Below are 16,067 nucleotides of genomic sequence, written 5' to 3'. Positions count from 1 at the left end.
TTTATATTAATTTATATTGATAAAAAATATCATTATTATTATCATCACCATCATCATTATAAATAAACAAATTATTATTATCGTTGTTACTACCGTCAGTTGTGTAGTTTCGCGAGAAAAAGATTCTATAAAAAATATAAAATAAAGGAAGAAAGGAAGGAAGGAAGGACGCACGACTACGATAACATTTTTTTTCACTCACTCTCTCTCTCTCTCTTCCTTTTTTTTTAACTAAAAATATACATGCGAAAGGAAGGTCTAACGATCATATGTAGAGGGTTGGTGGACGTTGAAAGAGTCTCACGTGCTAACCACGAGGCGCCTATCGAATTACTTCATTAACATTGCATGTTAAAACGCCTTTGATCGATAAACGTCCAACGAACACATATACGCACCCACACACCCATATATATACGCGCGCACGCACCACGCGCACGTGCACACACACATATACACGCACACACATATACATACATACATACATACATACGAAGGAACGAACTCGACTCGAGCTCAAAGAGAAAAATCGATCTCGATCGTTCCATATGAGAATGTCGTCGAGAATGGTTAACAGAGAACTGAGTATATACCACGTGACCATTTGACCACGTGACCAGTTGGAAAAAATTCGAATTAGAAAACGAAGTCAACGAACGTCGAAAGATCGGATATCTTTTGTTTCTTTTTTTAACTTTAATTAACAGGATAATAGAAGGTATCGGTGATATGATATAATAGAAAGCAGAGAAGAGATTACGTACGTATACATACATACATACATATATATATATATATAGATAGATAGATATGTATTTACGTATGTCTCTTAAATCTTTTTTGATTCGTCACGTGGACAATGACTATGTACATACGTGTATAACTATGTATGTACGTATGCAGGTGAGGGTAGTTCTAACAACGGTTTAGCACTTTAACGGATTCTCGTGGATTCCGTGTCGCCAAGTGAATAAACGACGATATGTAAGTGAAAACTTTGAATTATGTACTTCTCTTTTTCCTTTTTTCTTTCAACCGTCTTAACATCCCAAGCGAGAATAATAATGGCGTCGAGTTTCGCTCGACAAAAAAAAAAAAAAAGAAAAAGAAAGAAAAAAAAAAGAAGGTTGAAAAAAGAAGAAAAAAAGGAGGGTGGAGGTGGGAGGTTTGAAGGTGGATAGGTGTGGCGAAGAAAGAAAAAAAAGTTTTGAAAAAAAGAAAGAAAAAAAAAAAGATGAAAAACTCGAAATACCTGAAGTTGAAAAGGAAGATCGACGATGACAACGACGACGACGACAATTCGGTTCACAGTTTTTCTTTTACCTTTTCAAACCCTTATTTTTCTTTGTTCTTTTTTCTTCTTCTTCCGAATCTCACAATTTTTGTTCTCTCTCTCTCTCTCTTTCTTTCTTTTCTCTCTCTCTTTCTCTCTCTTTCTCTCTCTCTCTCTCTGTCTCCGTGTTATCTCTCAGTTTGTTACGGAAACGAATAATGCGCGTGTTACAAGGAGAACGAATCGAAGGCAAGTCCAGCACGAATTACGACGACTCGATGAACGTCCGAACGTTAACTGACTGGCTTCACAGAGAGTCTTTGCGAGCTCCCACTGTCAGAATCCGAGAGTAGTGGCCGTTCCAACGACCGTTGCCGATCACTGAGGCGACCAACATACAACCGAATCGGTAGAAGGGACCCTTCCTGTAAGCTGGTTTCTTCGAATACCATACTATACCATCGTATTGTATATTGTTATATATATATACTATTGGGGTGTCCATACTATGTCTATGGATATATGTAGATATATATAAACGATGTTTGTGTTAGTGTATTACACCAATGGATACCTTATAGCTGCTGGAATGGTTATACCATGCATACTTAGATATGTATAGGGTGACTCCATTTAAATCGATCTATGCAATTTATCGTAATAAATAGTTCCAACTTTCGTTCATTATCTCTAATCGTGCATTTTATGATTTTTTTTCTCTTTTTCTTTTTTCTTTTTTTTTTTCTAAAAGTATTTTCTGCCAAGATCGGTTTTATGTAACTGTGATTCAACGGTGAGTAGGAAAGATAAAAAAATAAATAGAATGAAATAAATAATAAATATAGAAAAAAAATATAAGGAAAAAAGAGAAGAAAAAGAAAAAAGGATAAATAAATAATAAGAAACGAAAAAATTCCAGACAAATAAGGGAATGGGAGGCAGTGCAACTCGGGGTTAGATACTAACGTGAATCATCATCACGAGACGTCGCGTGCGCTTTGGATCGATTAAGCTCATTGAAAACGAGACCGCCTTCTTCTCCTCGTGACTGTTGCCGATGGGTGCCCATCGCGTAGATACATACATACATATTTATATATATATGTATATATATATGTGTGTCAATCGATTTATCACGATCATTTCATCCCCTCGTTTTGCATAATCTTGGAATATTTTATCTTTCGTTCTACTCTCGCAGGTATTTTCTTTTAACTATTTTTTTGATTATACCATTTTTTTTATTTTTTTTATTTTTTTTTAATTTTACTTCCTTGTAAGATTGTAATAGTAATTGGTATAAAAGAAAAAGGAGGAAAACAATTATTATAAGGAGGAAATTAATAACCAACTTCAAGAGCTAACAATTTAACGATCGGAAAAATATTACGCTTTCTTAATAGCGTCAAGAAAATTCCAAAGTCTCATTGTTAATGCTAATGATTTACAATTCGAATTAAGCTGATAATCCTTTTCTAATTGAACGAATTATCTGTAATGACGAAATACTCGTAAACGTCATAAATGACCAGACAAATGAATGGATAACATTTTTATCTACGGTATGAGAGAAATCGAACATTTTACTTTTATTTATTTTTCGAAAGGATAGAAAGTATGATACATATACGTATTAGTATCATCGATTAAAAGAATTTTCAAAGAGTATTAGAACCTCGTTATATATATATATATATATATGTACACATTTTCTTTGAGCAGAAACAACGAGATTTTTAAACATTTTTCTTATAATAAATTTAATAAAATTTTAAATCGACAAAAATCAAGATTACATTTTTAATTATAAAGATTACGAAAAAAAAAAAATAATAATAATATTTACGTAAGTAAAGCAAAGAATTAAATTTAGAAAAAAAAAAATGAAGAAAAAATGTATGATCAAACATGGATGAGAATTACGCAATCGATCAGGTTTATTTAAGTGTGTGTGTGTGTGCTTGAATTAAAAAAATAAAAAAAAATAATAATAATAAAGAGAGAAAAAAATATCCATCGGACAACTTAATGTTGGTCGAAATAAGCTTAGGAGATTAAAACCAGCAAGTTAGTATAGCCGCAACCCTACACACCATATACAGATTATGATATTGCTGGCAGCTGTTAATTATTGAAGCATGATTCACCTTTCATCGTGATACGAGAAATACACGGAAAAGATATTCTGCGTCCAACACCACGTTTCGAGTTACGAATACGAGACTACGCTGCTAAAGCGAATTCCTTTATATATATATTTTTTTTATATTATATATTTATATATATATAAAAATCATTATTTTATATATTCTCTCAAATAGAACAGATCTTTCTATTTCTATTTACTTATCTAAAAGATCTCAATTAATGAAATGACAAATATTCAATTTTATATATCTTACTAGTCATTAAAAACACGAAAGGTTGTATTTCTTATTTATCCATCCATCCATCCATTTTATTTATTTATTTATTTATTTATTTATTTAGTTATTTATCGTCTCTCAGAAATTTCAGATAATGATAACTTAACTCGGTTCTCCTTCGTCATTGACAAAGAATAATGAACTATTCAGGATATAAAGAGACTACAATTAAATGAATAAAAGTCTATTAAAAGTTTGATCGATGTGTGTTCTTGTGTACCTTTTCTTATATATATACTATCTCATCGGATATATATAGGGTGATCCTAAAAGTTACAAGGTTAATTGAAAACAAAATTATCTTTTTTTCGTGACTACTTTCTCTCTCTCTCTCTCTCTCTCTATCTTTTTTTTATTTCTTTTTTTTTGACTAATTTTAATATTCAGATCGTAAAATTACAGACCTGGGAATATTTTTTTGTAACTCGAACGAAAAATCGGTAAAAGATATTCTTTTTTCTTTAATTTTTTTTTTTTCTAATGTACTTAATCGTTTTCGATATAAATTAAATAAATAAATAACTTTAACTAAATTATTAAGTAACTAAATAATATTAAATAAATAAATAAATAAATAAATATATAAAAATAGTTACTCGCTCGAAAATTAAATTTCGTATAAAATTAATTCGTATAAAATATGTACATTTATGGGTATGTAATCTTAGTGTAGGATAGCGAGGAGGAATGAGGAGGAATGAGGAGGGTGAGAGCGAGAGTGAGGGTGAGGGGACACAAAAAAACTTGGTATTGCTGACTCAAATAAAACCGTCACGTTTTGTCCGGGAGCACTGCTGACTATTTACTATTTATTACAGACTACTACTGGCGAGTTTTATTTCTCTATTTTTTTCCTCAGTCGAACGGACTCGTTCTCTCTCTCTCTCTCTCTCTCTCTGTCTCTGTCTGTCTCTCTCTCGTAGCATAAGGATTTAATCCTATTATTATTTAGGAAAGATTATTCTAACATCGTAATATCGATTAGTCGGAGGAATTATTTTATCTGGCACGAATAAAATAAGTTTTTCAGAAATTTCTTTTCCCTTTTTATTCTTAAAAAAAAAAAAAAATAAAAAAAATAAAAAACGCATTCGAGGGGATTTAATTCGATCGAGTAATAATTATCGATTAGTAATAAATATCTCGATATTATCGATTCGCGTGAAAATAATTGTTTTTTTTTTTTTTACATATTTTGTATGTAAAAAAAATATTCAAAAATCCTTCATAAAAAAAAAAATACAAAGAAATTTGCGATTCGTCCCAATTTGTTCGTTTTATCTTTTATTATTCTTTCTAAGGGAAGTATATAATATATAGTCGTTTGTAAGCTATCATCGTTAACTCGGATATGATCGAGAATATATAAGTTATTTCGAAATCGAAGTGGTGATTTATGAAATTCTCACGTGTTCGTGCTTAAAGGAAATATACATAAACGTAATGTGAAACGAAGCGAGACGAAATTATTTTTCGTGGTCGGAAAGCCAAAGAATAAAGTGGAGTAAAAAAAAAAAAAAAAAGAGGGGTGGGAGAGAGGACAACGGGCCAAAAATAAAACCCCTACGAAATCGTTACCCTCTCTCGTCTATTCTCGTATAAAAAAGAAAAAAGAGAAAAAGAAATTAGATAAAAATAAAAAGAATGAAAAAGAATTAAGACGAACAAAATAAAAAATAAAATAACGTAACTACTAGTTCATCACGAACTTAAAATACACGTTTATAAAGAAATAGAAACAAGAAACAAAAAAAAAAAAAGAGAAAAATAAAGGAAAGTCAAAGTACATATATGAAACATAAAAAGGAAGGACACATAAATCGAAGAATACTATAAATAATAAAAATGAATATATATATATACATATATGTATATATGTATATGTGATATAAATTATCAAAGAATATATATGTCCTACAATGGATATCGATTTAACATCGTTGAACTTGTGCACTTCTCTTTTCTTTACCTGTGTCAATGTTAAGAGGGTAAAGTGTCATTCTGAAAGCTTGTCAGAGGGTCTAACGGAACGAGAACGTTTGTATAAAGGGTAAGGAGGAAGCCTTGAAAGACATATCATATTGACATCTCTTTTATGTTGTTTTCTTTTGGTCGGATACATCTGACGACATCATACGACTTTTTAAATAATATATTAAATTAATAATAATTTAAATCATTTCTACATTTACTACAGACAGAAAACGATAATTAGATTTACTTAGACGCAGGTTAATGTGTGTGTGTGCGCGCGTGTGTAAATGTAAGAAAGAGAGAATATTTCTCTATGATGAATATAATATTCTCAAACGAAAACAATAATAAAAATTTAAATTAGAATAAGATTAAAATTTCAAAATTACAAACTACAACTAAATGACTACAACTAACGTTACAAAAATAAAAAAATAAATAAAAAAATAAATAAAGATTAATTCGATTGAAAGAAGATAGAGAGAATGGATAATATCGTTGTATATGTAAATATACTATACTTTGATATATAAAACAATAAAATTGTAGGTTAGAAAAAATAGTGGTTATAAAATAATCATTAACAATTTGTCAAAAGAAGCAATGCTTGTTGTATTACAAATAAATATTTCAAGAAATAAAGAATTAAGAATAACAAGGATATGTAGTTCTGTAGGATTTTTACGAGTTTGTTATGCGAATGAGATATTCACTACCTGTTAAAATGACTTGCGAATCCACGTAAGAGACTTTCTCGCTTTTATAAGATAAGCTCGGAAGGTTTCAAACGAGTTTCCCCACGTTTTCGACTTCTAAGATCGTCTATCTTCTTTTCGCACGATCGGTAGCGTGTTATTATGGCGTTATAGCTCGGCCTATAACCTAACGCACAGGCTATTTCATCTTTCATAACTGTCCGAGTTGTTCACATAACGTCGTCGAGAAAGATATATACATATATATATAGATATAGATATAGATAGATATAGATATATATATATGTGTGACGTTAGGTACGTAGTATGTATAATATATATATATATATATACACATACACATGCACATAGATACACCCATGTTTATATTGATACGCACGTGCGATGATAATCTTCCTGTTAAAAAAAAAAAAATAAAAAGAAAGCTGGTGCAAACTAGTTTCGTTATTTTTAAACAGCCTTGAATAAAAAATTAATTTTTCACGCTTGAAAATTGAATTTGAAATATGGGACGTTGCCAAAAATTCCTAGATGGGTCAATAGTTCTTACGAGAGATGTAGCTTTAGGGGGAAAAAAAAAAAAAGAAAAAAAAAGTGTAATAGATTTTTATAATCATACGATAATTTTTGGTTTACTCTGTATTTTGTAGAGAGAAAAAAAAAGAAAATAGGAATGAATGTTTTTACGATCGAATATTTTCAAAATAACGACTCTAATCTAACCTTAAAAAAAAGAAAAAGAAGATAGAATGTCAATTATTTTATACTGTTTCGTTATTATTAAATTGTTTCGAAAATCGTCTTATTTTGTCGTAGATCAATATTATAAAATATTATAATAAATATTTACGACAAATGTTAACTTTGATTTAACCTAAAAAGAATGAAACAGAAAAGCTGTCTTCATTTTATACTATTACGTTATTTTTAAACAGCTTCAAAAGTCATGTTATTTTGTCTTCGATCAAATTATAAATTACTATTATTATTATTATTATTATTATTATTATTATAAATATTTGCGATTGGATGATCGTATTATACATATTTGAATGTCTATTTAAAAATAATAGCTTTAACCTAAACGTTCCTTCCTACTAAAAGCCGAAAACGAAAACGAAAATGAAGGAGAAGAGAAGAGAAGAGAAGAAGAGAAGGCGACGAAGCAGATTTTAAAATAGATTTTCGAGCGTGCGTTATTGTCGATATAAGAGCAATGTGTGTGTACGTACAATGTGCGTATGCATATTCACGAAAAAGATATTTCTATTTCAATGTACAAAAAACATTCATATTTCTGTTGAAACAGAAAAAAAGTCTAAACCTGTTTTAGAACATTATATTTATTCCAAAAATCATAAATTAATAATAATAATAATAATAATAATAATAATAATGATGATGATGATGATGATGATGATGATGATGATGATGATGATATTAATGATGATTCACAATTTATGATAGTAGAACATTTATTAAACATCGATACCTATACAAATATCTAAAAAAAAAAAAAGGAGAAAATAAATGTATACCGTGATAAAAAAAAAAATAAAATAAAATAAAAAAAGAAAACGAGCGGAAAAGACGGGTCACAGAAATTCAAATATCCCGCCGAATTTTTCTCTTTTATTATTACGATTTTACTATACTTAAAATATATTTAAAAAAAAAAAACTACTTCATACCAGCGTATTATTTCTTATCGTTCGCATAAACTCCAGATAAATAATTATCTAGTTCCGTTGAATACTCGGAAAGTCAACCACATTACATATATATATATATATATATAAATACATATATATATATATTATACGGGTACGTAGAATCGTAAAATTTTTTCTTTGTCCCCCTCTAACACATCATTTCACACGCAACATGACGAAGAAACTTGATACGCGATCCTTTCTACATAAAGCAAGAAAATATATATATATATATAAAATACACGACACGTGATATATATATATATATACACATCCATCTTCCCCGAAAAAGGAAAGGTCTCTAACCGTATCAACAAGTAGCTTTTAAAGGTGTTGAAGAAACGTAACAGTTACGTTTCTACAGGTACGCATTCGCAAGTATTACAAATGATACAAATATATCACATAAAGAACACGTAAATACTTATTAACAAACAATTACGATAACACGGCAGATATATCATATCACGTTCGTGGAAAACGTTCTCGCGGCAAAATTAGTGTTCGAATGACGAAAAAAAAAAGAAAGAAAAAAGAAAACGAAAAGTGAAAAAAAGTCTAATAATAAAAAAAAAAAAAACAAAGAAAAAATAATTAGTCGGAAACTAGAAGAATTTGTAATTTTTCGATGAATCAATTCAACGATATTAATAAAGCTGATCTTTACAGGGACATTCTTTTCTTGGTAATAAACAACAAAGAAATGGCGTGCGTACTATCTCTATCTCCTTCGCTCTCACGCACTTCCAATTTAACTCTAACTCTCTTTCTCTTTTCGACGTAAGAGAGATAGAGATATGAGACGAACCATCATTAACGATGATAATATCACGGTAATATCGTTCTTCTAACGTTTTACTCACCTTTGTTCCAAATCGATTCCTCGTTGCGAGCCGTTCCTCTAGACAGCGTGGCTCAAAGAGAGGAAAAGAGAGAGAAAGAGAGAGAGATAGAGTAAAGTGCGACAAAGATGCTTCTATTCTTCTTTCTCTCTCTCTCTCTCTCTTTCTCCTAGCCTATATATCACACTCTCTCTCTCTCTCTCTCTAATTCTCTCTCTCTCTCTCTTCTTTTCTTTCTTCTCACTTCTTACTTCGAAAAGTCATTTTGATTCTGTCTAACGTTTTACTCGATGATATATAACTTCTCTTCTTTTCTTTTTTATTCCCGCGATATACCGTATTTTCTTTTGGAAGTTTTTTAACGAATTGCTAATTAAGTAGAAGTAAAAAATATATATATATATATATTAACGAGAAACTGACTCTACGAACGCGTAATAAACTACCATCGCCAACAGACCGGTCTGAACTGGTCGGCTTAAAGAAGAAGCGTTGGTCGCCGGGCACGACTTCCCTTGGGAAATATTCTCTCTCTCTCTCTCTCTCTTTCTCTCTTTCTCTCCTTCTCTATCTATCTGTCTATCTCTCTCGCGCTCGTTCGTTCTTCTATTCTCTTCTCTCTCTTTCTTTCTTTCTTTCTTTCTTTCTTTTTTTATCTTTCTCTTTCTTTCACTCATTCTCTCTCTTTCTTACTCTTTCTCGTGTACTGTCTTGCTTTCTCTTGTTATTTTCTTCTTCTCTTTCTCCTACTTCCGTCAGGGTTGGCACTCTCCAAGAAGAAAAGAAAAATAAAAGAAACAAAAAAGAAGAGATGTATGTATGCATGTGTGTATGTGTGTGTGTGTGTGTATATATACTCGCATAAAAGGAATCAAATTCCTACGAATTATCATAGTGACATTACGTTATTTATTACGTGATTCGATATTAATTTTTTAATGATATCTGTATATATATGTATATATATATGTATGTATGTATGTATGTATGATGTTATGTGTTTTGAAAAGAACACGAAGAAAGATTTGTTTTCAATTCTTGTGGACATCATGTGCATTATTACGTGGGTTATATTATGTCGTTTACATGTCATTCATCTACTTGCATGTATATATGCATGTAGAAGTGGTGTGTATGTGTGTATTATTGCTGTGTGTACAATATGGCCGTCGGAAGCATTGAAATTCTAAATTCTTTTATCTGATTGGTTAAATCGTAGCGTTCACCTTGGAATGTGTTTTCTTTTTTTTCTTTTTTTCTTTCTTTCTTTCTTTCTTTTAGTACGTTTTATTTTGTCGTGCTTAACGAAGAAATTGTACGTTAAGAGTAATTCGAAGAAATTAGAAGTATCGTAAAGGATATTGTTCGTTGGATTTACTTCGTCATCGTATTTCATTAGATAATTAATTCGATCATATATAATCATTTGTGTATGTATTGGCGCTGACGTTTCCGGGTGATTCGTATGAATATTTATGTCAAAGCTATGTAAATTTATTCTTTCTTTGAATTTGTCCGTTTCTAATAAACAGGTATTAGTGTATTATTATACTCGTTCGTGCGTTACGAAACATTTTTCACTAAGTGAAAATTTGAAAATGCAAATATTAGCAAAATTGTTGTAGACGAGAAATTCATGAATATAGCTACGCGTGCACATACATAATTACATCGTATATCATATATATATATACACACATATATATGTATAAATACATCGTATACCATATATATATGCATATATATACACACATATATATATATAAATAAATGTTTAAATATTGAAGAATATTATTTCCTAACTTACAGTTAGTCCAGAAAGTGCGAAGAAATATTTCTTCGTATATCGTAGCCGCCGCTTATAAATATATACTTTACTTACGTACATATGAACGTATGTACGTTACATACATATTTACTCGAAGAAAATTAAAATAAAGTTTAAACGTGTACGCGCGCATATGCGTGCGTGTGTAAATCTGATTTGCGCTGCTCGTTCGATAAAAACACGTCGAGTTAAAAAAAATTTCTAAATTTATATTACCATCTTATTGTTCTAACATTTACTTAATAACTTTTTCTTTCTTTTTCTTTTTCCTAAGGGGATAAAAAACAAAGATTTGTTTAGCATTGATTTCATATTGAGTTAAGAAAAATTATGATAAATTAGATCTTGAAAAAGAAAAAAAAAAAGAGGAAAAGAATGATTACATATTTGCATTTATGTATATACGTATGCGTATGTATTTATGTACACCACACATCACACACACACATATACACTGTATACGTATGTTACTATGTATTATACGTATGTTAATCGCAGGGCTTAGAAAGAAATACAGTGATTGTAAAAATGTACATTACGTTTATTAATTAATGACGGGTTCGCAGTGTGCGTCACGATGCACCTTACGAAATATCAAGTGAATTACAAAGAGGCGCTAGTGGTTTAACGTATCACCTAAAGGGAGCGCCATACGAATTGGTGGATCGTTGGAGGGGGAAAGCTGAAGGAGGGGAGGGATGTTAAGTGAATAAAAGGAGAAATACGAATGTCGTCATCGATATTAATAATAACAATAGTAATAATAATAATTAACGGCTAATTCGAATTATATATATATGTGTGTGTATATATATATATGTATATGTATATGTATATGTATGTATGAATGTATGTATATGTATGAAGAAAAAAGATAAAGCAAACAAAAATTAAAGATAATTCGTTTAAGAACAATCATTGTTAAAATGATTTTACCATTTTAGTAAGTATCTATTCGTTTTTCTCTTATATTCGTCTTTTCGTTAATTTAAAACAAGCCCGATTATAAAACAACGGGCTAAAAAGAAATGAACGATGAAAGACGATAAGAGAATTAAGAGGGTGATTTTTGTTAGACGACGGGGTGGAGGGTGGTTTGATGATTACGTACGAAGAGGAACGACGAATACGCGAATGTCGTTATTATTCTTATTTTTTCGATACAAGCATAGTGCTATTACGGCTTCTTTTTACTTGTTACTTCGTGATATTTTATTACTATTATTATTATTATTATTATTATTATTATTGTTGTTGTTGTTGTTGTTGCTATTGTTATTATTATTATTATTTATATATATACCTTATATAATTATATTCATATTTATACGTATTTATATATATATATTTATTTATTTACGAATAATATGTATATATATATATATAAATATATTTATAATTTAACGTACAAACTATATATATATATATATGTATATACATATACATATACATATACATATACATATATATCGTAGTAACTAAGTAATTTCTAACGCAAGAAAAAAGGGACTGGGACGGGGAAAGGGTTATTGGTAATATATACACAGCCTTGGACCGTTGCTTTGTTACCTGGTCCAGATTTTTTTTCATTGTTCTTAATTTGTTGTTTTTTTCGTTTTTCATTCTTCGTTTCTTTTAAATCTTTGCTTCAGTGCGACGATAATGATAATAGAATTATATCGGTAAATAATAATGATGTTCATAACGATGGCGTCGGTTATGGTGGAGGAGGAAAGGGCTTAGCATGGGGGTGGAGTAGGGGTGGTTTTGGGAAACTTATGATCGCTTTGTTTTTTCTTTTTCCTCCCTTTTTCTTTTTTTTTTTTTAGTTTCTTCTTTCGAAGAAACTTGACTTCTATTATTATTATTATTATTATTATTATTATTATTATTATTATTATTAATTATTTATTATTATTATTATTATTATTATTATATTTTTTTTTTATTTTTATTTTTTTTAGGTCGGATCACGCTCGTTAATAAGAAGTGTGTTGTGACTGACGACTAATAATCGTTGACAACATTGTTGATAATTAGGTATGTATATATCATTTCTCAGAGGAAGTTTAACTATTAACTAGTGTTATTAACATTTATACATAGTACAATCAAGTGTGCATCTCTTGCATGCATGGCCACGTTCGCTCCTCCTCTCAACCGTATTTTTTTTCTTTCTTTTGGTTTTTCTTCTTTTTTTTTTGTAATTATTATTATTATTATATTTTATTATTATTATTATTATTATTATTATTATTATTATTATTATTATTATTATTATTATTATTAAGGATTCGTACTATGAGCTTTATAATGACTAATCGTTGAATATAAAAAAGAATATATATATATATAAAGAAACATATTTTGCAAAAATCAAATTTAATATAAATGATTCATTGTTTAAGAACATCAGTCTCTTTCTATCTCTCTAACGTTCTATCTTTCTAAAGTAAAGAATATTGAAAAGTTGAACGATAATACAATTAAATATAATATCGAATTATTAAGACACGTAAGTTCACAAAACAGTTGTTCAAAAATGAATAATGTTTACAAAGTTTCTATTACACCGAAATTATAACAATAAAAAAAAGGAGAGAGAGAGAGAGAGAGAGAGAGAGAGAGAGAAAAGAAAAAAAAATCATGATCATTTCAAACTAATTAATCCAATTGATTGATTATTTTTCTACTGTTTGTTTCTATGCAAAAAAAAAATAAAAGAAAAAAAAAGAACACCATGATTATTTTAATTACCTCCAATTAATCAATTATATTCTTATTGTACGTTTCTATAGAGAAATGAGTGAAGGGTTAAGAGGAGGAGAAGGGGTTGAAAGTTGTCAGAGGTAATCTACTATCAGCTAAAATAGCGGCTCTTCGAAGGGTGCAATCGATAATTATTATAAATGGAGATATTAATGTAGCGAGATAAAGAAAGAAAGAAAGAAAGAAAGAAAAAAAGAAAGAACAAAAGAAAAAAAGAAAGAAGATTATTTTTTTCTGGGTTTTTTTTTTTCTTTTTTTTTTTCATATTCGATCGCTACATTATTTATACAAGAATCATTTTTTTTTCCGTGCAATTGCGTTAAACGGATCGCGAGCTGACATGGCACGAATATGTATATAAATACATATGTATGTATGTATGTATGTATGTAGGTATGTATCTTAATTAAAAACGTGATTAATAATACGAATTAATCATTCCGGTGAATCGTTTCTTTTTTGTTAATATAAAGATGAAGAAGCACGAGAAGGAAAGATGTTAGAGAAAGATAGAAAAAAAAAAAAAATTAAAAAAGAAAAAAATAAAAAATAGAAAAAGAAAGGACGGAAAAGATTTTAATGCGTTTCTATTCCGTTCATATTTACAAAGCTATTGGCATAAACGACCCGTCTAATGTTTGTAGTATTATTAATTACGATATTTTTTTTTTTGTGACACGTTTATGCACTATGCTTGAAGCTGTTATTCTTCTTTCTAATTATTAATAATGAATTCTTGCTTCTTCATCTTCAACGACAATAACTTTTGCGGGTGTTCGATCGTCAAACTATTTTCTAATCGTTCAGAATAATAATATAATAATAATAATAATAATAATAATAATAATAATAATAATAATAATAATAATAATAATAATATTACTAATAATAATAATAATAATAATAATAATAATAATAATATAATAAATTTATCGATGTATCTCTTATCAAAAAAAAAATAATAATAATAAAAAAATAAAAAACAAATAAGAAGAAACGATTTTTAATCGTTAAGTATTTCGTTATGTAATTATTATACGGGGTACGAATTTCTTTTCTAATTCATCTATTATATGTGTTGGTAAATATATATATATATATAAATTTTTATATATATATATTTGTTAGAATACGTATATCTGACAATTAATAATAATACGAAATATATTCTTGAGAACGATGACGTGTTTAACATGTCATACACATGTCGTAGAATATACATATATATATATATATATATATATATATATATATCCCTCTTTAAAATAAGAATATAAAATTATAAAACTATCAACAAATATACATTATATATCGTTATATAGAAAAACCTTTCGAGAGAATAGAGAGATAAAAATTTCTAAGAAGATAAGATTTAAAAAACATTCGCGTGCTGAGAGAAAAACAATCTGGTTTAATATACCGGGTGTGTCAATTAATTTTTTTTTCAATCGCAAAAAAAAATATTAATTTTTTTTGTCACTTTCTTTTTATATATATATATATATATATATATATATATATAAAACAACGATTAAAAGAAGCTTTAATTTTTTTTTTTTTTTTTACGTTAGATTCGATTCTATCCGTCTGCCTTTTTTTCAGATTGTCCAAAATATTTTATAGGCCCATGTAGTTTGTTTCTCTTTTTCTTGTTTTTTTTTTTTTCAAATTCTTGTAGATCCTTTATTAGAGTCATCATTGTTATATTTGTTATATTCGATATCGAGAATTTCGAATTGCGTTTATGAAGATAATCGCGTGAAAAAGATGTCTCAAAAAGTTGTAAAAAAAGGGATCAGTTCTGAAGTAAACGTTAATTTTACAATTTTCTTTCCGTTAATTTACAAATTCCAAATTTTTGTCGTCGCGGTCAGTTTTAAGATGGTATCGTCGAACAAGAAATATTATGTAAAAAACAAAAAGCGAAAAGACAAAAGAAAAAAGAACAAAAAAAGAAAAAAAGAAAAATAAAAATAAATTAACAATACGTGCATATAAATGTAAAAACACCATTGATGAGAAATATGACGAGACAATTGTAAGATAATAGATATACAGTATTCAACTTTCTTTCGGATATTTTGTACACTCTTAGTGTGCATTGTTATTGTGAAATGAACGTTTCGAACGTGTCGATTCTAATCTTACATAATGAATAATTATACATTTTGACAGCAACGAATTATGATCGAACCAAATATTTAATTGTGATTAAAAGAAACGTGAAATTGCGATTATGAAGAGAGAAAAAAAAAGGAAAAAAATATATATATATATAACAAATAAATAAATAAATAAATAAGAAAAAAAAATCTAATAAATTGAAGTCTATGTGTTCGGTCTGAGCGAATTATTATTATTATTTTTTTTTTCAATGCAAATCTTAGTAAAAAATAGCTGTCACAAATGTATTGTCATTTCATTCATCACTTTTCTTAATCACGATTTTCTTTCTTTCTTTCTTTCGTTTTTTTTCTTTTCTTTGTAATCCAATCTCTCTAAAGCCAAGGTATCTTTTTTAACAGCA

The 16,067-nt window shown here is 28.6% G+C and overlaps 2 protein-coding genes across 13 annotated transcripts in view; both read right to left on the bottom strand.

Moving 5' to 3' along the window:
• Positions 1-9,399, bottom strand: part of LOC127065458 (anion exchange protein 2) — a 41,813-nt gene extending 32,414 nt beyond the window's left edge. For 2 of the 3 annotated variants that reach the window (XM_050997816.1, XM_050997812.1), the window contains exon 1: positions 1,253-1,594. The gene's annotated coding sequence lies outside the window, so the exon portion shown is untranslated. Of the gene's footprint in view, positions 1-1,252; positions 1,595-8,964 lie in introns of those variants that run through there. The other variant, XM_050997814.1, reaches the window with a different exon arrangement.
• Positions 9,400-11,291: 1,892 nt separating this feature from the next.
• LOC127065454 (disco-interacting protein 2) overlaps positions 11,292-16,067 on the bottom strand; it is a 39,682-nt gene continuing 34,906 nt past the window's right edge. For all 10 annotated transcript variants that reach the window (XM_050997796.1, XM_050997798.1, XM_050997797.1 and 7 more), the window contains one exon: positions 11,292-16,067. This exon is cut by the window's right edge and continues 2,239 nt beyond it. The gene's annotated coding sequence lies outside the window, so the exon portion shown is untranslated.

Source organism: Vespula vulgaris, chromosome 8 (genome assembly GCF_905475345.1).
Source record: "Vespula vulgaris chromosome 8, iyVesVulg1.1, whole genome shotgun sequence".
Classification (NCBI taxonomy): Eukaryota; Metazoa; Arthropoda; class Insecta; order Hymenoptera; family Vespidae; genus Vespula; species Vespula vulgaris.
This window is presented reverse-complemented; position numbering and strand designations above follow the sequence as displayed.